Source organism: Physeter macrocephalus, chromosome 16, assembly GCF_002837175.3.
Source record: "Physeter macrocephalus isolate SW-GA chromosome 16, ASM283717v5, whole genome shotgun sequence".
Classification (NCBI taxonomy): Eukaryota; Metazoa; Chordata; class Mammalia; order Artiodactyla; family Physeteridae; genus Physeter; species Physeter macrocephalus.
In genome coordinates this window covers 92927685-92954417 of record NC_041229.1, presented here as the reverse complement: position 1 = coordinate 92954417, position 26733 = coordinate 92927685, and the positions used below count along the sequence as shown (strand labels likewise).

General features: G+C 36.8%; 1 pseudogene; it reads left to right on the top strand.

Moving 5' to 3' along the window:
• LOC102986701 (40S ribosomal protein S11-like) overlaps positions 1-17516 on the top strand; it is a 143429-nt pseudogene extending 125913 nt beyond the window's left edge.
• Positions 17517-26733: the final 9217 nt, after the last annotated feature.

Here is a 26733-nt window from a genome sequence, read left to right as displayed (position 1 = left end):
TGGGAGGATCCCACATGCCGCGGAGCAACTGGGCCCATGAGCCACAACTGCTGAGCCTGCGCGTCTGGAGCCTGTGCTCCGCAACAAGAGAGGCCGCGATAGTGAGAGGCCCGCGCACCGCGATGAAGAGTGGCCCCCACTTACCACAACTAGAGAAAGCCCTCGCACAGAAACGAAGACCCAACACAGCAAAAATAAATAAATTAATTAATAGATACAGAGAACAAACAGATGATTGCCAGAGGAGAGGAGGGGAGGAGGATGAGTGAAACAGGTGAGGAGATAAAGAGGTACTAAATTCAGTTACAAAATAAATGAGTCGGGGATAAAATGTACAGCATGGGGAATACAGCAAAATAATTAAAAAAAAAAGGAAAATTAGGTAACACATGGTAAATATCAAGGGAGAGTGACACATAATAGGCTCTCAAAAATATTAAATACATATTAAATACATATTATTATATGTATTTCAGGGTGCAGTGAAGGAATACAAAGCTGATTAAGAAATACTCTGGATTCTTTGTAGTGCTATCCCACTACCTGTGGTAAGGACCAATTTTTCTTCCATTCCCTCTCAGAACAATAGTTTATAAAATATAAAATACAATAAAAATGAATGACTAGAAAAAAAGACACAAAAAAGAGTTTAAAATATAAGTATTTAAAAACTTTTAGATTCAAGTGATGTAAAATTTCTGTTACATTCATATAAGAGTTCCTAGTGTTAACTTTCAAATTCTATGCCTATCTCCTTACCCACTCTCTGCCTCAATACACAGAACCCACTTTGAGCAGCATGGCTCACCACAGGATTGTATATGATGGGGCACAAAGCTCTGCATGTCATAAACACTCACTAACAGCCTGTTAACTGCTCACTGAAGATTCTGGGTCTTTTTCATATGAGTCATAGTGAAGTGTTATTTCAGATTCTGTGTTTCCTTCCTGTATAGATTCCTCCAGTTTGCTCCCTCTGGACTTTTGCTTAAAAAAATGCATCTAAACAGCCTCACTGTTTCTGATTTCAGGAAGAAATGTTAGGGGAGGTGTGTTTGAAGTGGCTACAGTTAAAAAAAAAAAAAAAAGGACAATTATTTTAATAGGATCTGACAGCTTCAGAGAAGAGTTGTCTGATAGTGACTGAGTTAGGAAGTTGTTTGTTTGTTTGTTTGTTTGTTTTCCCCAATCATGAATTGAGGTACATATATTTAAGTGACACAGTGACACAGAAGCAGGAATGCAATGATTTCAATGACTCTGTGAGGTCACTGAAATATTGTCAAAATAATTAATCGTAAGAGAACATGTGCCCTGCTTTCCAATATTGGAGGAATGAAAGACAAAAGCATACAGCTAGTGCAATATGGGTGAAAGATGAGAGCATTTTAATCAAGATTGGACAGGAGAGATTAAAATGCCATTGTTGATGGTATTACCTTATCCATTGTAAGAGACGTGTAAGACGGGTGAAGAAATTGGATGTGTCTCATAACACAACACAGATATTGTACTCAAACCCATATCAAAATCAGAAGGAGTAGTGAATAAGAGCATTAGATTGAAGACAGTTCACGAGAGGTCATGTTTAAAAAATGTGTTAAATAGAAAATGTGTAACACACCTGCTGATTTGGACTTTTGCCTCCAAAGTGCCTGACCTACTCCATGTGCCAGCATATGGAACTTTTTTATTATGGGCACATTCTCCCGAGCTGAAATGAAGTCTGAAATACTTGGCTTCTTAGAAACGTTAATTACTGTGCGATTGGCTCTTTTTAACTGATCCACCTGCAGTATTAATACAATGTGGGAATAAAGAAACTGTTATTCCCTTCTGCAGCTGAGTTTTTGTCCAAAGGGGTAATTGGAACTTATTAGAGATTGTTTTTTTTTTCACAATACTCTGTTTCATTTTATCTCAAACTTTAAGAAAAGTGAATGTATCAAATTTTAGACAATTCAAATGATAGCCCTCTAGGTGGTTATGTTAAGTGGATTCCTCAGGTAATTATCCAATACCTGAAGCCCTAAGAAGTCATCAAGGTTTGCCGACTAGCTTTGGATATTCTGGTTTTATTTTTAAATGTGACCTTTTTTTTCAGATTTCTTGGTCTTCCTGGGATCTTACATTGATGTCTACAAGTGTTGCGTTTCAAACAACCATAAGTAAATCTCTTTGTTATTGTTTAGAAGTTAAATATTATCTATTTACTGTATTTAATTCACTAGATAAAATTTAGCTAGCCAACTAATAGGGTTTTCCATTTCTCTTTAACGTCCTTCTGTGGCCAAGTAAGGGATGCCTGAGCACCAAGACATGGACTGCAAAGTTGGGAGTATCTGTTTTCCCTAATACTTTTCCTTAAAAATACCTATTTTGGGTTCATAAGCTTTGTTAACTTATGAGACAAAATTTTTTGAATGAAATACACTTTTTAGAATGAACTATATATTATCTATGTGTAGAAAATTATATATGCATATTCCTTGTCTTGAGTAAATGTCAAGGTTGAAAGTATGGGAGTCAAATTCTTGCTTCACTGTTCACCAGCCGTGAGACCTTAGAAATGCTGCTTAATATCTCTGACCTTTAGTTTTCTTATCTTCATAGTGGTTATAATGAGTGAACTGACCTCACAGAATTTTCCTGAGCATCAAATGTGACAGTGCTTATTAAATTCTTAGCATGAATTCTGGAATATAATAAAGACTATGAATGAACAGCCAGATGAAGAGATTCATAGGCCAAGGTCCAGAAGTGTCTTGAGAACAGGTGCTCTGTCCCTGTAGAGTTGGGGCATGGCACTCTCTCAGCATGTAGATGTGTTCACCAACTCAGAAGCTTTGCTTGGAGTACCTAGAAATCAGGATTGAGTAAGAGACCTTACAGGACTAGATAGTGCAGATCAGCAGTCTTTGCACAGTCAACTCCTAAGACTGGGTTATTGGCAGCAACTAGAAGTAATTGACCATATAGCAGCTGAAAGTCCAAACAGAGGCACAGGACAGTATGGCTAAAGTTTAAATGTCCAGAGAAACTTTGAATTTGGAAATTAAGGCTACAACAGAGCCAAGAGGTGTTGTGGTTTTTAATAACCAGAAATAAGCCTTAATCTGAGTGGAAGGGCATTTGTTCAATCAGGACCAGAGTAAGGTAATCCAAGTAGTTCAAGACCAAAGCGATAGAAAACTTAAAATGCCTACTTAACTTCCTTCTAGATCAGGTTTTGTTTGGCAACTGCTCACCCTTTTATGATCCCTCTTGGGTTTGGACAGTGGTGGATTGGCTCTTGAAGGTATAAAAAAGGTCATTTTGTTGCTGTCAATCCAGACTAATTACAAGTTCTATCTATGGTAGCCCTAGAAATGCAGATCTGTGATTAGACACTTAACAAACTGATGGAGGCTGGGGACTAATAAATTATCTTTCTCCACAACCATCTCAAAACCAACTGACCAAGGAGACATGGATTGTTTTTATAAGCTGAGAGGTCCCTGTTGCCCTTCTTCATTGCAAATTATGTATACCTTTCTCAAGCGTCTCTGAATGATGCTGATTTTTGGTACCTACTGGAAGTCCACATTGTTCCAAGCAGCAATTCTTAGAAATTAAGTGTATAGGCTCTAGCCCATATTTCATGAGCTTAATCCAGGCTCCACAGCCTACTAACTCTGACCCTGAGCAAATTACATAACTGTGTTGATCTTCCTACATTTAAACTGGGAATTGTAAGACTACTGGTATCAGATAACTGTTGTGAGAAGATGAAATGAGATAAGCACATGAAGTGTTCCAAATATTGATTGCATCATTAGTATTATGGGAGAAAAATGAAGTATTCAAAACAGATGAGGGCATCAGAAATGGGCATGGAAGTTAGGAGCTGGATAATCTGAGCTGCTTGTCTTCCGAGAATTATAAGTGAGAGTATAGAATTTTGTGATATGAGCATACAAGGCAATCTCACATGAAATGGGTGAATGGTACAATGATCCCCTCTTTAAAATAAATTTATCCTAAGAAAGACACTAAGTTTAAAACAAAAACAAAAACACAAGCATTCATTTATTTTATTTGTCCAAAGTGAGAAATTGGCCAGATCCTGAAGCAAAGTGTCAAAAGGAAGAGAGCTAATGCCCTTTGCCCGGCAATAAGCAAAGAGCCAGTTTGAAACTTTTGCTAAAACACTCTAATGAAACCACCTCATTGACTCTAAATAATCATCTTTTGGATCATCCTTGGAAATTAAATTCTTTGGAGTTTAAGAAATAACAACATTTTATTGAAAGGAAGTCATAACCTTAATAAAACTATATATAGTCTTTGTGAAAGAATGTTGTCCTGCTTAAGCAATATTTCCAACAAACTTCATTTGGCAAACCTAACCTACAGATATAACACTGGTACTTCAGGATTTATGTATAAAGAAATTTATTTATTTTGGTATTTTTATGGCAGCAAAATAAATTAAGATTATGCATAAATAAGGAAACAGTGGATAAATTATATATAATAATTGATAATATTATAAAATATTATGCAGCTATTGAAAGCAAAACATTAGATCAATACACATTGCTAAGGGAAGGAAGAAGGAACAAAAGAAGGGAAAGAGAGAGAGAAGAAGAAATGGTAGCTCTGAATTTCTAAATTTGACAAATCAGGAAGCCCTTTACAACTAATTGGGGAAAACACGAAAGTTTTCTCCAGGTTTTATGAAAAATACCCTGGGTTGTTTGTCTCTCAGAACTCACAATGTGATTTAAAGCTGCAGCACTTACTTGATTTCCCATCCATTTCATACTGATTATTGAATGAGAAGAAGCACACTTACCCAGGTATCTGTGGAACTTCTCACTTCTTCTGTATCAGCGCAACACCTCTTTCAGTTTATGCAGAGCCTCCATCTTTAGATCTGCAGTCCTTAGACTTTTGAAGTGTGAAGACCTCATTTGAAAATATGACGAAAACAAAGAATATGGCACATATGCATACGTGTAACAAGTGAGCCTGTATGAGAATGAAGCCAACACACAAAGTAGAACTGAGGAATAAGCCCAGATGATATTGTTGCATAGGCCTGTGATGAAAGTCAGCTCAATCCACAGATATTCAGATAAATAAACCAATGTATTTTGCTTTGAGAAAGATTGAATTGGGTTTCTGAGATTTCAGATAGATTCCTTTTGTATCTCATAGGAGATGAAGAAGAAAAGGTATGTGAAGATATGGTTAGATGTAGCTTAGGTGGCAGGAAGGTGAAGTAGTATCAATCTTGGGACATCAATGTTCTCCACTGAAAGAAAGTTATTTCTGAAAGAAGAGGAAGATGGAGTTGGGGGTATCAGGTATCTATAGAAGAGTTGAAAAGAGCATGGGAGTCAATTGAACTGTATACAGAAACACAGTGTAATCTCCTGGTTCAATTAATTTCTCAAACTCTAATATCAAAGAGTACATTTCTTTATTTTATTCAAAAATATATAAAAGTCTAACATCTAAGAACAATTTTAAAAAAGAAAGTTTGGAATATCCAAAATCCTACAACCTTACAACAATTCTCTTTTGGGATGTTATGTTTCAATCTCTTCCCATGTGCAAAATTATTGTGTGTTGCAGAGACTGTGTCATTTTGTGATCTTCTTTTATTTCACTTAACTAAAAACTATGTTGCACATTTATTGATTGTTCTTTTAAGTGGAAAAATTTTTTAAATAAAATGAAAATATATGGTTCCTTGGTTTTAATTACTACAAAATGATGAATAACATTTTCTTGGGTTTATTATTATACTTTTCTAAATACTCTATTATATATTTTGCTTTTTTAGTAGATAATGCAACAATGAACATTTTCATATACAATGGTAAATAAAGAATCAATTTCAGTTTTTTTCATAAGCTCTTATTTACTCCAAAAATATTTTCTATATATTTAGATACCTTCTTCCTAGACCACTTCTTCACCTATCCTTCTCAAATTCTTCCAAAATATAGCAGAGGGAGGAACACTCCCAAACTCATTCAATGAGACCACCATCACCGTGATACCAAAACCAGACAAAGATGTCACAAAAAAAGAAAACTACAGACCAATATCACTGATGAACATAGACACAAAAATCCTCAACAAAATACTAGCAAACAGAATCCAACAGCACATTAAAAGGAGCATACACCACGATCAAATGGAGTTTATCCCAGGAATGTAAGGATTCTTCAATATACGCAAATCAATCAATGTGATACACCATATTAACAAACTGAAGGATAAAAACAATATGATCATCTCAATAGATGCAGAAAAAGCTTTTGACAAAATTCAACACCATTTATGATAAAAACTATCCAGATAGTAGGCATAGAGGGAACTTACCTCAACATAATAAAGGCCATATATGAGAAACCCACAGCCAACATCGTTCTCAATGGTGAAAAACTGAAACCATTTCCACTAAGATCAGGAACAAGACAAGGTTGCCCACTCTCACCACACTTATTCAACATAGTTTTGGAAGTTTTAGCCACAGTAATCAGAGACGAAAAAGAAATCAAAGGAATCCAAAGTGGAAAAGAAGAAGTAAAACTGTCACTGTTTGCAGATGACATGATACTATATATAGACAATCCTAAACATGCTACCAGAAAACTACTAGAGCTAATCAATGAATATGGCATAGTAGCAGGATACAAAATTAATGCACAGAAATCTCTGGCATTCCTATACACCAATGATGAAAAATCTGAAAGAGAAATTAAGGAAACACTCCCATTTACCCTTGCAACAAAAAGAATAAAATACCTCGGAATAAACCTACCTAAGGAGGCAAAAGGCCTGTATGCAGAAAACTATAAGACACTGATGAAAGAAATTAAAGATACAAACAGATGGTGGAGAGATATACCATGTTGGTGGACTGGAAGAATCAACATTGTGAAAATGACAATACTACCCAAAGCAATCCACAGATTCAGTGCAATCCCTATCAAACTACCAATGTCATTTTTTCACAGAACTAGAACAAAAAATTTCACAATTTGTATGGAAACACAAAAGACCCCAAATAACAAAAGCCACCTTGAGAACGAAAAACGGAGCTGGAGGAATCAGACTCCTTGACTTCAGACTATACTACAAGCTACAGTAATCAAGACAGTATGGTACTTGCACAAAAACAGAACTATGGATCAATGGAACAGGATAGAAAACCCAGAGATAGACCCATGCACCTATGGTCACCTTATCTTTGATAAAGGAGACAAGGATATACAATGGAGAAAAGACAGCCTCTTCAATAAGTGGTGCTGGGAAAACTGGACAGCTACATGTAAAAGAGTGAAATTAGAACACTCTCTAACACCATACACAAAAATGAACTCCAAATGGATTAAACACCAGACACTATAAAACTATATGTCTTATAGAATTCTACATGTATTTGTGTGACTATTGTATCAAAATCGATTCTCTAGAATATGGGACTGTGCCTGTCTCCATGTGAAGCGCTAAGCCTGGCAAAAGGAAAAGCTAAATAATTGTTCAATAAATGCTGTTAATGAATGTGCCAAATGTTTTGTTTGGTGTATGTAACTATGAATATAGCGATCACCATCTCTGCAAACATAGAGATTCTTGGAAACACCAACTTCTGTTTCAGAGCTGGAAGATGGGGAATTGATTCAAACAAATAAAGCTTGGTGCAGGGTAGCCAAATGAGGCAAACGACCAGAGTTCCAGTTAACTGCCTGTTATTCAGCCCCAATCTGCTTCACTATAATGGAGGATGCTGGGAAATGAGTGTTTCCAAGGCAATACTGCTGATTTATGGAAATGTTTAAGGCACAGGACTACTTGTGAATTTCTGCCAGACAGATATTTAATACTGTCAGTGCAGGGAAATGCATTAAAAACAATTATTCAAAAACCACTTCCCCTGGCCAGTTCTATATTACATACTGCTACTACTGTCATGGATATTTGTGTTTTAAATAAGAGCCTTTTTACTCTTAGCACCTTATGCTGCTGCTCCATGATTTCAAAGCTGAGAAAATCATGGTTACCTGGCTATATTGATGAAGAGGTCTGATATGTCCTCTTAGGAACTTTTTATTATGCAGTGTGTAAGAGTACCACTTGTTTATGAAACAAAGTTCCATACTTCTATTGATGTTACATTCTCTTGCATAAGAAAAATTCCCCTTTAATTTTGAGCAAAACGTAAACTTAGGCATCTGGTTAAAATAGCTCATAGAATGTACCTTCCTAGAGAAGGAATTTTCTGGTTAAATCAGGCCTGAGAATGGGTGAGCTAATTTCTTCATCAGGTTTTGTTGGATTATCATTGTAAACAAAATTCAAATTCTGACCCTAAGTTGGACCTCTGACACTTCTCAGTTTTCAAGTCTTGCCTTCTTTACCTTTTCTGGGCTTCTTTTCTCTTAGGTCTTTCACTTGACAATAATCCCAATTCTCTCATGGAGATTAGGACATCTAATTTGACAATAAATTTGAAGATACAGTGTAAATAATCAAACAGTATACACATCAATAGTTAGGTCTTATTACTGTTATGAAATCTAGGTAAAAATCATCCTTTTATCTGCCTCATATGCATAAAATATGTATCCCTTAAATATTACTTTTTCTGGGAAGTTTCCCTTGATTCTGATCCATCTTTAACAACATCCATGGTATCTTATTCTTCTGACATAGAATCACAAATCTCATGGTAATTGCTCATTTAGTTTCCTGTCTTCTCACTAGACAGGAAACACCTTAAAGACAAAGACTTTTCCTGTCTTACACACCACACTACCATCAATGTCAGCAGAATATCTAGTATATATCAAGCACTCAGTACACATTCTTGGATGAATGCATAAATAGGTAGAATAATAGATAATATGACTGTAAAAGACACTGTCTAAATAGACTGACATGAGATAGTATGGCCAGGAAAGTTATTTTATTTTTCATGTTCAATGTGTGAAAGAGAGAGGGTTTTCAACTTCGCAAAGTATTAGCCCAGATTAATGAGTCTCACCCTTACATAGCTACCCTTATAGAGCTATTACCTGTTAGTATCAAATTGGTCCTCTTTCCTTATTTATATTAATTCATATGCTATTTCTTTAAATATAATCATTTTCACCAAGGGATTCAAGGAATGTCACCATTGTTTAACTATGACGCTGTTAATTTGTAATCACATTTATCACAACCTCTGGGAGCACTCTCTAGCAAGATCCAGATCCTACTCCAACTCCCTTGTAAGTGGATGCATTTGTATTGCTTCTTCACTTAAGTTGCTGCTTCCTAAGGGTGAATAAGCATGCTTTTCCCACAGTGCCTTTCTATGGACTAATTAGTTGATGCTTGCAGAGTTCCTTCAAAGAGATAAGTAAGTACCGTGGAAATGCTAAGTGCCATTGCCCGTGAAGCAATGGCTGTGGGTTCCTCTGGGATGGAAGTTGCTTGAGAAATGTATTGCAGAACAATGCAGAGTGGAATGGAGCAGAGGTTCTCCCCAGGATACAGCAGCTTACTCCAGGGAGGCAAAGCTTTATGAAAATAGTCTAAGATAACTTTCTTATTTATTTATTAATTTATTGGTCACGCGGCATGTGGGATCTTAGTTACTGACCCGGGATCGAGCTCACTCTCCCTGCAGTGGAAGTGCATAGTCTTAACTACTGGACCACCAGGGAAGTCCCTAAGATAACTTTCTTTGAAGCAGGCAAACCTTTGGGAGTGGCCATGCCTAAATGTCGCTCTGAGTCAGGAACACAATTTCCTTCTGCTGCCTGTTTCCCTAGAAAATTAGGAGAAAATAAGCACAGCCACTATGGAGCTTTGGCCTTTTTAAGACCAAGGAGATTTCATTTCCCTCTCTGTATGAAGACTCTGCCTCATTGCCTGATATGAGAGCTCCCTGCCCTGACCTTACCCATCCTCACTTGGTAGAATTGGGATATGTATTCCTGGAGCTGTGGACATGACAGAGCCGGCATGAGTGCCTAATATGCAACCTTTCCTCCTTCCTTTCTGATTTTCTGTATTTCCTTCCAAAAATAATATTGAGTTCCTACTGCTTGCCAGGCACTGTCCTAGGTAGAGGTTTGATAGGAAATAGAGAGAAAGGAGCTCTTTTCTTCCTGCTTTTCTATGCACTCATCTCAACCAGTTATCTTCTAAGTGTATGTGCTTCTTCTTTAGGTGGAATCATGGATTCATGAAGGCATAGTATATTTTGATCTAAAAGAGACTTTGGAGAACTTACTTAACAAATAAGGAAACGTGTGTATGTGGTCGTGGTATTGTTACCAGTACCAACGCTATCACTACCACAAATACTGATGATGATTTATGCAAAACTCTTTCTACTACCTGGCCTAGATTTGGTGTAGGTATCCTTGTTTCATAGCTTTATATTAAGAAATACTTTTCTTCCTTATTCTCGGGACAAATACAGATCTTCTGAAGCACATACCATCAGATTATACCCTCTAGTACTCCTGTTATATGAAGTCATCTGTAGACATCTTGAATATTCTTTAATCACTGAAGATTTCAGCACCTGATCACTCTCATTCTTTATGCTTGAACATCTCCAGAGGTGATCCATCTAGCAGTTGAGTGGCTCAGTGTTTGATTGTCTCAATTCAAGCTCTATTTTTCTCTCTATCCCTTGGCTAATTTTCCAATAAGTGTAGACTAGACCTTATTATTATCTATAGCTGTACAATCTCTAAAATCTTGGTTTCAAACATCAAAATCTATGATAACACTTCCAACTAATTTATTCTGGAGTAATAATTACTCCAGTAATTATTCAATCCTATCTTTTCTCTAATTCATTGAACTTACTATTATTTTACTTACCATGAATACTGTTGGGTCCTCAACTCTCTCATTCCACAGTTTACTTTCTATAGTCCATCATGAAAATCACTCCCTTACACACACACTTCAGCTCCTTATCTTCCTTCCTTTCCCTTTCTTCATTTTACTCATCTGGCAAAATATAACTTTCCAACTATTCTTTTCCTCTTACAAAACATAATTGGAGAAAAACATATAACTATGCCCTCTAGTCTTGGAATTTCTGACCATAAGCTGCAAGTGAGATCTCAGTACTTCTGGGAATCCTACTAGTCAATTTGCTTTCTCATTTTCTTCTCGCAGTTGACTGATATCTTACCTCTTATTGCCCTGAGAAAATAGAAGCAATCGTAAGTGAACTATTTTGTCCTCCCACCACCAGATCTATCAACGATCCTGCATTTGTGTCAATAAATTTGTCTTCCCTCCTGTTAAAATGAATGGACTCTACATTCTTATCAAGATATTTCTACACTTGTTTATTGGATTGTACATTGTCACCTATGCAAAAACTTTGCTTCTGAAGTTAAGTATCCCCTTTCCTGTGTCATCACAGGATTTCCTACGGGATTATGTCCTTCAGAATGCAAGCCTACCATAATAGGTTCCATCAAAAATAAAACAACATGTCTAGAATCATTGTTCAAAAATGCATTGGCAATTACCTGATCATTTCCTCTCTATTTTACGCAAAAGTTCTCAAAAGTATAGTCCATGCTAATTGTCTTCTTCTCTTCACCTCACATTTTCTCCTGAACCCATTCACTGCAGGCTTTCTTCCCCACAACTTCACTGAAATTACCCCAATATAAGAGACCACCATCTCGCCAAAGTCATATATCGATCGTCTTAGTCTTTGTTGACCTCTCAATAGCACTTTACATAATGAATATCCTTCTTGAAACATTTTCTTCACTTGACTTCTGAGACACAGAATTCTCCTGATTTTCTTTCTACCTTATGTACAGTTTCTTCTCATTATCCTCAGCTAGACTTACTTCCTTTTCTTGAATGATAAAGGTTAGATATTTCAGGATCCAGTCTTGGAATTCATCTTTCCTCTATCTTCAATACTCCCTTAGGTGACCTTACCTAATTTCATGGTTTTAAATATTATGCAGATGCTGAACATGTAGCTCTAGCTGTGTACTCTCTCAAGCTTTAGGCTGCTCACTCCCTAGCCCCTTACAAGTATAACAGACTGCTCAAATATATAATTTTCAAAGCAGAGCTCTTGATTTCTACCCCAGTTTTTCCATTCTCAGTCTTTCTCATTTTAGTAAAGGGCAATACCATGTACTCAACTACTCAGGCCAAAATCCTTGATGTCATTTAAATTTTTTTCTCATTTCTTAACTATACTCCTATTCCAGTCAATCTGAAAATTCTGCCAGCTTTATCTTTAAAATATATCTTGAATCTATTTGCCCCACTATAATAAGAACTATCTTTATCTATCACTAATACTTGGATTAAGGTCTCTGAACTGGTCTCCCTGTCTTTAAGCTTCCCCACTATGGTCAATTATCCTCAAAGCAACCAGAGTGAACATTTAAAATTTATGATAGGTCATGCCACTCCTCTCCTCAAAACTCTGCAATGGCTTTCCATACTATTCTGAAAATTGAATATATGTGTTTGAAAATTCCTATATCACTGGCTCCTGTGTATGCTTCCAATTTTATCTCCTGCTACTTTAGACCTTTAGCCTTGTTCTTTCAACTCACCAAACTCATTCTTGCCTCCAGTACTTTACATTGTTATTCCACCTGCCTTCAACATTCTTTACTAAACCCATCTTCATATGCCTCTTTCCCTTGCTTTACTCAGGTCTTTTCTCAAAAGTCACCACTTTTGGAAACTCTACTATGACTACATTATCTAAAAACATACTCCTACCGGTGATTTTCCATTGTCTCATGAAGTTGTATTTTTATTCATGGCTTTTATTACAACCCATTATTTTCTTATGAACTTCTGTGTTATTAATAGCTTCTTTGTAAGAAGGTCCATGATGAAGGGACCTTATTTACAATTTTGTGTTCATTTATACAACCATCTAGGAAAGTACATGGAATGTGGTATATTCTCAACTTATTCCTGAATCTTAACATTTAGTCTATCTGTTACACCAATCTACGAATAACTTCTATGGATATGCACAGATCAAACTGAATTATCAGACTCTGCACTCTTCTTGGTACTTTCAATTTCTTAAATTTTTTAAAGCAGTTTCTCCAATATCTTAAGTTTTTAAATTGTGGATTACCACCCATTTAGAGAGTCATAAAATCAATTTGGTGACTGTAACCAGTATTTTTAAAAAATGAAATAGAAAAGCAAATACTGAGATATCGTACATAGTAATGTTTCGTGAAACGTTTCATTGTTTTATAAAATATTTTTTTCAGTTATATCCATGTGTATATGTGTATTAAATAACAAGTAAAAATATTTTTATTGGGGGTGGCAGTCAAAAAATTTGAGAGTCACTCTAATGAGATTCCATTGTAGCAGGAAATGTCTTTTCTCCAAGGTTACAGTAAACACAGCAGGGAGACTCAGACTTGACGAATGCAATGTGGTGGTCAGTAGCAGAGATTCTGATGTTGAATGACTTTTTAAATTGCTGCCTCTTTTTTTTTTTTTTTCTGTTCAAAGACAGAAAGACTTCAAATTCCCACTGAGCTTGTCCTAAGATTCCCACACGTCACCTTTAGTACCTTCCCCACGTTGCCTTTTAAATGCATCCTTTACTCAGAAGGAGAAGAGAATCTCTCCATCACCTTTCCCATCATTCTGCCTGTGTTTTGGAAAATGGGTAACTAGGACCTGTGTTTGTCCATTTGTATCTTTCTGATAAGTGTCCACTGAGGTCTCATGAAAGAGGCACAACAACCGTGGCTACCATGTTGCAGTTCTTCACTGGAAAACAAAATTTCTCTACCTGCCAAAAATTCACTTTCTTTTTGGTGCTTTTCTTTGTTTCTCAGAAATTTGCAGAAATTGACTCCCTTTCCACATTTCTCAATCTCAACTCTCTCAAGAGTGTCTTCTAGTATCAGCTTCAAATTGGAAGGACAAGAAAGGAAGATAACAAAGCGAGTTTAAGTGGTTTCTACTCCCAAAATGCCAGGAGAAACTCTCCAAGATAAATGACTATATTTCCAACAATGCCACAAAATTTTACTATTGCCTGAGAGGAAAGGAACACTAATATTTTTTAAACAATCAGTATGTGCTACAACCTTCATACAGACAATGGAAATTAACCCTGTTTTATTTTACCTGCAGAGTTTTGTCCTGCAGTGTTTTAAACAAATTTGATTTAGTTGCCAGGATTTAAAAATCAGAAGATTTTACATATATTCCAGATTTCTGACTTCTCTGAAACAATCTGAAGATGTAGTTGGCTAACACACAATAGTCATCTTAGTTTGCTAGACCTTCCATAACAAGATACCACTGACTAGATGGCTTAAAAAGTAGAAATTTATTTTCTTACAGTTCTGGAGACTAGAAGTCCAAGATCAAGTTGTGGGCAGGTTTGGTTTCTTCTGAGGCCTCCTCTCTCCTTAACTTACAGACGCCACCTTCTCACTGTGTCCTCACATGGTCATCTCTCTGTGTGTCAATCTCTCTTATAAGGACACCAGTTGTATTAGGTTAGGCTCACTATATGGCCTCATTTAATCTTAATTACCTCTTTAAAGATTCTGTCTCCAAATACTGTAACATTCGGAGGTACTGGAGGTTAGGACTTCAGCATATAATTTGGGGGGGGTGGGTGGTGGCACAGTTCTATAATAACCCTCATGGTAACAATTTACACTGTCTGAGCCAGAGATTCGCTCTAAAGGTCACCGTAATCTCCAATGCTTCCTATTATCTCCCTGAATCTGGGGCTGAGTAGCAGTAGCCATTTATCATCAGAATGACTTTTCTTAAGTACCTTAAATGCATTTCCCTAAAAAGTGTTTGAATTTTCCAACCAGTTTTAGAATCCCATTGGCCTCCCTTTGAATTCCAGCTGCATCTCTTCTCAGTTAGCTTCAAGAATGTAGCTTAACACATCTGAGCCTTAATTTGCATACTTCCAAAACAAGACAAAAATGCCTATTATTGTGAAAACAAAGTGATTCAGAGCAAAATTTTAATATATAGTCTTCCTTTTCCTCACTCATATTACTTTAATATGCTTATGAAAATGGCTTAGAGTAGTGTTCAGTGAGAGATCCCCTCAGTAGCAACAGAAGCATCACCTGGGAATTTTATAGACATGTAAATTGTAAGATCCCATCCCAGACCTACTGAATCAGAAACTGACATGGGGCCCAGGAATCTGTTTTTTTCTTAAGCTTTCTAGGTGATTCTGAGGCATGCCAAATTCTGAGAAATACTGATTTAGAATGTGAATTCCTGTAGTGAAGTCCTTATGACTTCTCACTGGTTTCCACATTTATTTGGTAATCAAAAAATAATAGATGAAAATACCAGGAATTCTGTTTCCACATCTGCAAAATGGTTGCCTTTTAAAACCTATATCATAAATATTTTTTTTCTAAATGTTTATCATCATGTTTATTTTGTTGGTATTAATAAAAATTAAATGAAATTAGTGATGAAAGACAACACAAATGAACACTGTAATGAAAATAACTGCACATATTTTAAGACTGGAAAGAACATTTATTCACTCTACTTGGTTCTTCTTGTTAAATGATTCATCAAATCTCCAAACAGCTGCCATACCTTGAAGAGAGGGAGATTTTACATATAAATGACTTATCAAAATTGACAGCAAATGGCATTTTCATTTACGTTTGAAAACAGAACGATTCCAAAGCCAAATTTAATTCCTGTCCAATGTTGGAGCAGAGGGGAGAAATTTTAGACAAGGGATAATGAAATGCTCTTAGTGATTTGGAAATTTCAGGGGATGCGAATCCCTGTTCTGAAGGGTTCACACTAGTGCCAAGTACAGGGAATGCTTATCTGAGCTGACTTTCTTTTCTTTTTCTTTTTCCAGTTCCAGACTTAAGAAAAGTAGACATACTTTCCTTTTTTTTTTAAACGTCTTTATTGGAGGATAATTGCTTTGCAATGGTGTATTAGTTTCTGCTTTATAACAAAGTGAATCAGCTATACATATACATATGTTCCCATATCTCCTCCCTCTTGCGTCTCCCTCCCATCCTCCCTATCCAACCCCTCTGTGTGGTCACAGAGCACCGAGCTGATCTCCCTGTGCTATGCGGCTGCTTCCCGCTAGCTATCTATTTTACTTTTGGTAGTGTATATATGTCCATGCCACTCTCTCACTTCATCCCAGCTTACCCTTCCCCTGCCCCGTGTCCTCATGTCCATTCTCTACGTCTGCGTCTTTATTCCTGTCCTGCCCCTAGGTTCTTCATGACCAATTTTTTTTTTTTTTTTAGATTCCATATATGTGTGTTAGCATACGGTATTTGTTTTTCTCTTTCTGACTTACTTCACTCTGTATGACAAACTCTAGGTCCATCCACCTCACTACAAATTACTCAATTTCGTTTCTTTTTATGGATGAGTAACAGTCCATTGTATATATGTGCCACATCTCCTTTATCCATTCATCTGTCGTTGGACACTTAGGTTGCTTCCATGTCCTGGGTATTGTAAATAGAGCTGCAATGAACATTGTGGTACATGACTCTTTTTGAGTTATGGTTTTCTCAGGGTATATGCCCAGGAGTGGGATTGCTGGGTCATATGGTAGTTCTATTTTCAGTATTTTAAGGAACCTCCATACTGTTCTCCATAGTGGCTGTATCAATTTACATTCCCATCAACAGTGCAAGAGGGTTCCCATTTCTCCACACCCTCTCCAGAATTTATTGTTTGTAGATTTTTTGATGATGGCCATTCTGACTGGTGTGAAGTGATACATCATTGTCGTTTGATTTGCATTTCTCTAATGATTAATGATGTTGAACATCCTTTCATGTGTTTGTCGGCAATCTGTATATCTTCTTTGGTGAAATGTCAGTTTAGATCTTCTGCATATTTTTGGATTGTGTTGTTTGTTTTTTGATATTGAGCTGCCTGAGCTGCTTGAAAATTTTGGAGATTAATCCTTTGTCAGTTGCTTCATTTGCAAATATTTTCTCCAGTTTTGAGGGCTGTTTTTTCATCTTTTTTACGGTTTCCTTTGCTGTGCAATAGCTTTTAAGTTTCATTAGGTCCCATTTGTTTATTTTTGTTTTTATTTCCATTTCTCTAGGAGGTGGGTCAAAAAGGATCTTGCTGTGATTTATGTCATACAGTGTTCTGCCTATGTTTTCCTCTAAGAATTTTATAGCGTCTGGCCTTATATTTAGGTCTTTAATCCCTTTTGCGTTTATTTTTGTGTATGGTGTTAGGATGACTCTGACAGGGGAAAGGACGTAGGCCAGAATCCTGTCACTTTATGTAATTCCCAGCTACGCAGCCATACCAGGCAGCTCATTGCCAAGAACAAGGGCTTGAAGCAACTGCTCCCCAACTACACATGCCATCCGGCTCCACCGGGATTGGAAGATATTAAGGATTCACTGGTTACAACTTTAGAGGATGTGTTCTGGAAGCTCCCTTCTCCCTTTTCTGAGACATTTTAATCTAGAAGAAAAAGACAAAAAGAGGTATATGGATGACGTGGAATTTGAACGCAACAACTCAAAAGGGAATTTATTTTAAAAAAGAATCATAATTCCTAAGTTTATTGGATGTTTACCTCCAGAAAGGCTAAATTTTATACACAGACATATCTCTCTATATAGCTATATATAGAATTTCCATGTATCACTTTTTTCACTCTTAAAAATATCCTTTGATGGATTTCTACAGATAATGAAACCATGGAGTGGTTCTGTGCCCCATGGAGTTCACAGAAGCTGATAACTATTAGAAATTCTTGAACTTGTCTTACAGAACAACCAATATGGGAACAGCTTGTTAAAACCCATTTGCTTGTAAACTGCCTTCAATGATTTAAGTTCATTTCAGTTTTGTGGTGGAGGGGGATTTTTATTTCTTTTTCCCCTCTCTTTAATTGCATACCTTCACACTCTCACGCAGCCCAGTAGTTTTTTAGGTACTCGGCGTCAGCTGCTACCCAGTGCAAGCCTGTTGGGGCCTGGTTGGGACCACCGACCCTAAAACTGGGCCTGCGCAGCTGTCATTTGACTGGCCTTTTGACGTCACAGGGCAGGAAAACTCCACCCTCTTAGGACGCTAAGCGCCGCCATTTTGAATATGCGGAAGCGTGTTGCCCAGATTCACCTGCTCAGAACACCGAGTATCTCGCTGGTTTCTTCTTGTCGCCTTTCTCCAATGTCTAAGAGCACCCTGCTTATCCATAAATATCCGAATCCCCTCACCTTGGGGGAGGCAGACCTGAGAATTTTTCTCCCCTGACTTCGTTTGGCTGCCTGTAAGTAACCTAACCTCTCTGTGGGCTGTGAACCTCGGCTTCTCAGCATTTGCCTCACTGTGCATCTGGCGGATCGACCTGGTTTGGTGACTTTTCCTCCGTATGTGCTGCGTCTCCACAGGGTCATAGTTTCCTAGGTTATAAGGTAACTTCCCCATATTACCTCACCTAATCTTGTAAGATATATATATCTTATATAAGATGCAAGTACATCTTTACCTATTTTCTAGGAGACACTATTTCTTTAGTAATGTAGGCTCTACGTATACACTGTCCCCTTAGTGCCCTATAGTCTGTTTACAAAAGAAGCTCTGTCTTATAGAAGATAGGTAGGTTTCCCAGCGTTATCCAGAGAGTAAATTGTGAAACTAAGACATACCCTAAATTTTTCTAACTACAAGCGACATACCTACGGCATCACCACTCCCCATTCACTAAGGGAAAATTAAAGAAAGTACACTGGATTTAAAAAAAAATCGTATTAGATTTTTTAAAATTAATATGCTCACCCTGTTTTAATTGACAGCCCGCATTTCACTTACTCGTAGTTTTGAGGTTCTACTAATATTCGCCTTCTCTGTCGTATACAGCTTTATACCTCTCAGTGCATATCCAGGGGAAAGTTGCCCTCTGGGAATATTGATTAACATCCTGGGCCTCCCCCATTGCAATCCCACTCAGGGAGCAGAAGGCCATAATGCATTCGTCGCCTTTAAGAAGGGATTTGACGGGGCTTTCCTGGTGGCGCAGTGGTTGAGAGTCCGCCTGCCGATGCAGGGAACGCGGGTTTGTGCCCCGGTCCGGGAAGATCCCACATGCCGCGGAGCCGCTGGTCCCGTGAGCCATGGCCGCTGAGCCTGCGCGTCTGGAGCCTGTGCTCCACGACGGGAGAGGCCACAACAGTGAGAGGCCCGCAAAAAAAAAAAGGGATTTGACAACAAACAGAAGAGATGAGGTTCTTTCTAGCTTTGAGTTGTAAAAACACAATCATCCTAAATAAACTACCTAGGAAAGTACATGAAGAGTGGTCAATTTCTTACATAATTTATGCTAGAAAAGCATTGTCCAGGCTGTGAGGTAAGTGGTAGAGGTCATGGTAGTGAAGCCTAATCAGAGAAGGAGCCAGGAGAATGCAGTGATTGGTGAGTCCCTGAGAAAGAGGCCTAACCTCCTCTACAGGTTCCAGAGAGGCCCTTAAATATTCAGATACATCTGTGGAATGTGAGAACAAGAAGACCTGTGTTACATTTCTAAGACTAAGGAATGCAACCGGAGAAAATATGTTTTGGGAGGTATTTGGCAGATCAGACCTTAGATATACTTACAGAATTCATCATCCCCTAAGCAGGGAAATGATTTGATGATTTTCTTGTACCTGAGATGGCCAGAAACATGGCAGGAAGTGCAGCTGAGCCTAAAGTGGCCAAGAGAACAGGAAGTGGTCATGCCTTTGTGCTGCCAATGAAACCTAAACACCAAGGGTGTGAATATCTTAGTGGATTTCCACATGGTCAGATGAAACTGAGGACCAAATCAACCTCTTCCCTGCCTTCATGTCCTGTTTCTTAACACAACACAAATACCTAAGCCATAATCATAGGAAACAAAGGAGGTAAGGAGACTCAAAATAGAAATTAGGTCACCCAAATCGCTGAAGTAAGATTTAAATTCACTACAAATATCTATATCACATTAAATAATTTTGTGCAAAGGCCACAGGATATATTTTATCACAAACTTCGAAGCAGGAAATCTTGATTGTTTCTGTTAATGGTTGTAGCAAATTCTCTCTGGGCCAAGTAAAATGATGTCTTGTGAAGATAACCCCTTCTCATGGGTAGGAACTCTTGCCTTTTTATGCCCTAAGATGTACATTTAAAGATGAAAGCATTTCACTTGAAAGAAAGACAGAATACAGTAAATTAGAAAAAGTCCCAATCAGGCATTTGAGATTCAGCCTTATCTCTTACTGTGTTATCTCAGGTAAGTTTCTTAAAGTATCTGAGCCTTGGTTTCATTCTTGTTCAAAAAGAGGTAATATGCAAGTTGGTTATTATGACCAGATGAGATGATGCATATTTAAACACTTTGAACACTATCTGCTGTTTGCCAGTCACAACTATTGTTATTATTCTAAGGATGTTGATGATTTGATAACACTGTTTTTAAGACCTTTGCTTCCAAATGGAGCACAATTTTAGCACTAGTTTTAACTGGGGCTTAGAAATCTCCCCAGATAGTGATAAACTCTATGGTCCTTCACCTAAATGGTACTCGTTATCTTCTCTGAAATGAAGCCAGTTCAAAATATGAAGGCAGGCAGGAGGTGATTTGTATTGAAACCCAACAGGGGGATGGACTCATAATTGGGACAGGAAAGTCATAGAGATCTAGTGGTGGCAGATTGAACACGTGTGAATAGGGGGGTCTGGTTTACTGAATAGACTCCACCTGAGCAGATGGAACCTTGCACTGTCAGCTTAGTCAGATGTTGACAGATGTCAGCCTTAAGAATGTGAATATCTGAAACTGCCTGACAGGGAAATAAAGAGTTTTATATATGTTTCCAGACATACTATGTTTTTGCTGTGGACCACATGGAAACTATAACTGCTTTGAGAGATGAGACATACCTGGCTTTCAAGAGACCTAGGTTCAAGTTCCGACACTACCTAACTCTGAGTGAGTAGTTCGTTTTTCTTTGACTCATTTTGGCTATCTATAAAATTATGTTTAAAATAATAATGATTACTGCTGCCACACATGTGGAGCTTAAAATCGGGCAGACGCTGTGCTAAGTGTTTTACACATACCATCTCTTTTACTTCTCATGGAGTCCTTTAACTAGATATTAGAACGCTCATTTTATACAGGAGGAAACAAGGCTTAGAGAGATTAGATGCCTTGATCAGAGCCACACAGATGTCAAGGGGCAGTTAGGGGTTTGCACAAATTATAATTCAATCCAAAAATTGTCCTTTTAACTACATGAAGTACTACCAGCCTTGGCAAGAAACTGAATGAGATGCTATATCAGGTCTTTGAAGTCAGATGGCTCTTGGCTAAAACCCTTACTCTGGTATTTGTTAGTTAACCTATCTGTGCCTCAGTTTCCTCTTCTGTAAAATGGGGACACATAGAGCACCTCTGACATAGGATTATTTTTTTTAAAGGACACATTTTCTTTTTCTGTTTAATTCAATGTATCGATAAATATCCAACAGGATTGACGTGAACAGTGCTAGACATACTCATGGTTACTTGATAAAGTCTTTCTTTCTTTAAAATAAATGCTGACAAATTCTTACTGTCCCCCTTCCTCCATGATTGATGGTAAAATTGTTGTTAAATCATTTGCTTCATACCTGATATTTCCATTTCCAACATTATATCTTTTTTAAAATTGAAGTAGAGTTGATTTGCAGTGCTGTGCTAATCTCTGCTGTACAGCAAAGTGACTCAGTTATTCACATACAGACAGTTTTTCATATTCTTTTCCATTAGGGTTTATCACAGGATATTGAATATAGTTCCCTGTGCTATATATTAGGACCTTGTTTATCCATTCTAAACGTAATCATTTGCATCTACCAACCCCAACTCCCAGTCCATCCCTCTCCCTGCCCCCCTCCCCCTTGGCAACCACAAGTGTGTTCTCTGTGTCTATGAGTCTATTTCTGTTTTGTAGATAGGTTCATTTGTGCCATATTTTAGATTCCACATATAAGTGATGCATGGTATTTGACTTTCTCTTTCTGACTTACTTCACTTAGTATGATAATCTCTAGTTGCATCCGTGTAACTGCAAATGGCATTATTTCATTCTTTTTAATGGCTGAGTAGTATTCCATTGTATATGTACCACATCTTCCTTATCTATTCATCTGCTGATGGTCATTTAGGTTGTTTCCATGTTTTGGCTACTGTGAATAGTGCTGCCATGAACATAAGGGTGCATGTATCTTTTTGAATTATAGTTTTGTCCAGGTATATTCCCAGGAGTGGGATTGCTGGATCATATGTTAATTCTATTTTTAGTTTTCTGAGGAACCTCCACACTGTTTTCCATAGTGGCTGTATTAACTTACATTCCCACCAACAGTGTAAGAGGGTCCCCTTTTCTCCACACCCTCTACAGCATTTGTTATTTGTAGACATTTTAATGATGGCCATTCTGACCAGTGTGTACCACATCTTCCTTATCTATTCATCTGCTGATGGTCATTTAGGTTGTTTCCATGTTTTGGCTACTGTGAATAGTGCTTCAGTAAAGATGAGAGTGCATATATCTCTTCAAAATCCTGTTTTCATTTCTTTTGGGCATATACCCAGAAGTGGAATTGCTAGATTTTTTGTTAGATCTATTTTTAATTTTTTGAGGAATTTCCTTATGGTGATGTTGAGCATCTTATCATGTGCCTACTGGCCATCTGTATGTCTTCTCTGGAGAAATGACATAGGATTATTAATAGGATGAGATCATTTCTTTGTCTTCAGTTCTTTAGCACAGTTCCTGGGTTCCATAGATATTATTGCCATTGCCCTTTTGCTGTTATTAAAGTTAATGTTTTCATCCAGCCTTCAAAATCTATGATAAGAAGAAGAAAGGGAAGCTTACAGGAGTGACCCTGAAGAGTGTGCTTTTAACAATATCTTGATCAGATATCTAATAATATCTTAGATCACAAAAGATGGAATTGAAAACAATCTTTGTAGTAACTTTTTAGCTACAATGATGGGAATTAAATCCAGGAAGTCAGGGACTCTGTCTTAACCATCTTTATAACCACAGAATCTTGCAGAGATTCTATTTTATAGTGGGCTCTTGAATTGAATTTGATGGTTTACTTGCAAAGAAATGACTGGGTTTTACAGAAATTTTACACATGCATTTTTGGTTTAAAAATGCAACCACAAAATATAAGAGCATTTGACCTTAAACAAGCAAAGAAAAAAAACCCCGACATTCATCTAGACAAAAGCGATACTTAGAGGTCACTCACTGTAGGATTATTTTCTTTCTTTTCTGAAATACCATCTGCCTTCATTAATATGCAAATATAGATAAAGAGTATTTTTCATAGACTCCTTGTAATCTCAAGTATCAATAATTACTCCAGCAAAAGGGATCAAAAGCAAATTCTCTGGTTTTGAAGTGTTAGCTTTTTTAATATTTCACATAAATGTTATCATTGGACTCAATCTAAAAAGTGATTTAAATAACGTTAAGAATCTGTGGTTTTTCACTTGATGCCAAATTTTGCTTGTCTTCAAATATCCACCCTGTTTGTACAAGAATTCTCTTCTCAGTATGTAAGCCATCTTCCACAGTAATTAAAAGAGTGGAAATGACAGATCAAATATGAGTCTTTACCCAGTCATCACCCAAACATCAAAGCAAACCTGGGTCTTTTAAGATGTCAAGAAAAGTTCAGCAACATTATTTCACATGAAAAAGAGAATCGCAACCTTAAGATTTGGGTCTCTAAAGGACCTTCCTTATTTTAGATATCAAATTACATTTCTTATATAATCTAACTAAAATAATTTTGTTTTATAATTACAAAATTTTGTATCTATTATAAAAAAGTGAAATCTGTAAATGTATGGTTTAAAATGTGAAAGTTCCATATAGTTGTACTCCCATAGATGCTGTTAATGGTTCAGAACATATTCTTAAAGATCTTGAACTGCCTGAACATTTGTGCTTTTCTATTTATTAATTTTTACAGATATAGTTATATCTTAATTGTGTATATATACACATATATAATATAGTCAGATGTTTCCATATTTTCTTTGAGTAATTTATTTTGTCATTTCAAAATTATTCTTCCCAGATGTGCAAAATATTCTCTTTTATATTGAGTTTTCCAATGATTTGATCAATTTAATTATTTTATCTAGTCTAATTTTATTTGGATATTATATATATTTATATTTTCCCTAATTGCTATCCTTTCATAGTTCCATGAATTATTAAATGAATCTTTAAAATGACTCTTTAGAAACTTGATTTGTGACACATATAAAACTTGTCAAAGGCCATCTTATTTGAACACACGAAAAAGAAATAAAAATCATGGGTGATCCTTTCTAAATGATGCTTTTGGGGGTATATATCAAAAATAACACCTCTTAATATGACAAAATATTATTTCTATTATTAGTGTCATAAATCATTTACTGATTTTTTTTTCTTCAGACAACACAGAAGCACATATTAATTGAAATAGAAGTCAGGCAGTTTGGTTGTAGTTAAGAAGGACAAGCAAGTTTTCTGAGTGGCCTTGTATGACTTAGGGAGACAAATGATGAATACACCAACTCCATATGTAATCTCTGTATTGAAGTCATCACCACAAAGCATTCATGGATTTACAGAAGAAAAATAAAAAGAGGCATGACTCACTTTAAATAAGTGATGAAATTTAGGTAATAGTTCCAACAACACTTTTCTGTTGATGCAAAGGATGAAAAGCATAAAGACTGCAAAATACCTTAAATTGAAAAATCATTTTAAAGCAGCATTTTAACTGTCTTAAGTGAATTCTGAATCCCTTTTACCTGATGGACTTTGAAGTCTTGGAATTCTGACAATCTAGAGTTTGAAACTTGACGCTGTCCATACCTATTTATGGCTTCTGTGGTTTGAGAAGAATCTTAGTTCTCAATCCATGTTTGCTGGCTTCCTATGGTGGAAAGTGTTAAGCAGATGATGGGGTTACCCTTTCCTTTTTCCTCTCATTCCTGAGATTTGACATCAAGGAGCAGGTATGAACAAAGAGGCACAGTCTGATTAGAAAGAAACCAAAAATAAAATTAATAAGCTTCCTCTACTGTCTGAATAAAATTCCCCAAACGGACAAAGTGACCACTTCTTCTTGACTTTACAAATGCTTTTACAGGCAATGACCCCATTAATCCACGTCTGTGATTGCCCAGTTTCTACCACATTGGTGACTTGAACTAAGCAAGAGAACCCAATATAACATTAACTCAATTGGGGAACTGGACTTTTCAATTTCTTTGCCCATGTGTAAAGAGGTGACCATTCATTTGGAATCCTAGGCAGATAAAGATGCTTGAGAATAGATTTGGGAAAAATTTAAGCCCCGTTTAACTGACTTCTTAATGAGAATGTCTCCCCTTTTATTGCATTTCATTTCTTTTTAAAAAATCCACTTTACTGAGGTATGATTGATGTTAAAAGAAAAAATTACATTTTTAATGTATACAACTTAATAATTTAGGAGATAAGAATACATCCATGAAACTATTGTCCGTCTGGGGTACACAAGCTATATAGGAGTGCAAACGTTTTGAACCTTGTCTCTTGTCAACCTAAGCACTGAAGCAGTCTCCATTTTTGCAGATTTTTTTTTTTTTAATGTTTCATGTGTGAATCAGGACAGGACCATGTTTCTGTTTATCTAGAATCTGTTCCTAATTCCTATTTCACCAAGACCATAGAGATATTTTCAAACAGTGAATCCCTTTGCATATGTTGTTTTTAGATAAACAACAATGATCAAACCTGTTTTTTAGTAAATTAACATTGATTATAATAATCACAGATATGCAGTTAACAGTTACCTTTGCCCAAGAATGCAGGGAATTTTAAATCACGAAGGAATTCACAGTTTTTTGCCTGTTTATTTATTGGGGGGAGTGGGTTGCTGATATGAATTTGAAATTAAATTCTGTCCTCTACATAAACATTAATGTTTTGATTTTATAATTATCACTTTTTAAATCTATGGCTTATACATACTTTCATAGTCTTACCTATTTGGTGAGGGAATCTTGTGTCAAGAAATGCCAGGAGGTATTTTGGGGCTTGTACTGATTTTTCTTCAAGGCAAATGTGAGCCATAGAACAAGACCCTGTGGACAAATTCTTATTTACATTGCTTCATTTAATTTTTAACAGTTCTGTGAGGTTTGTTATGTTATTTATAAATAAGGAAATGGGGGTCCAGAAGATTAAATAAGTTTTCTGAACTGTTAGCAAATGGCAGTCAGAATTTGAACTTCAATGCTCAAAATTGTCTCATTGCATCTAGGAACCTTTTCCCGAGCTTCTATAAGGGAATTGAGGAGTTGGCTGGGGTTTGGGTCTCGACTACCCTTAGTGATCTCTTTCTGCCTAGATATCCTTAAGCTTCCTGGGTAGGGTTGTATCCCAGCTAGCGTGGCTTCAAGTGAGGTAACATGGCTTATGTTTTCCTGATGAGAACTCACTATACAGGCCACCTTGTCTATTCTCCACAAGCCACAGAATGTGAGTCAGATCCTATCCGTCCTTTGTGTAAAAGCCTTTAACAGTTTCACATGACAAACAACAAAATATCTTAGGACCTGAAAGTTAAGTATGTATTGAGAGACACATCTGCTTCTCC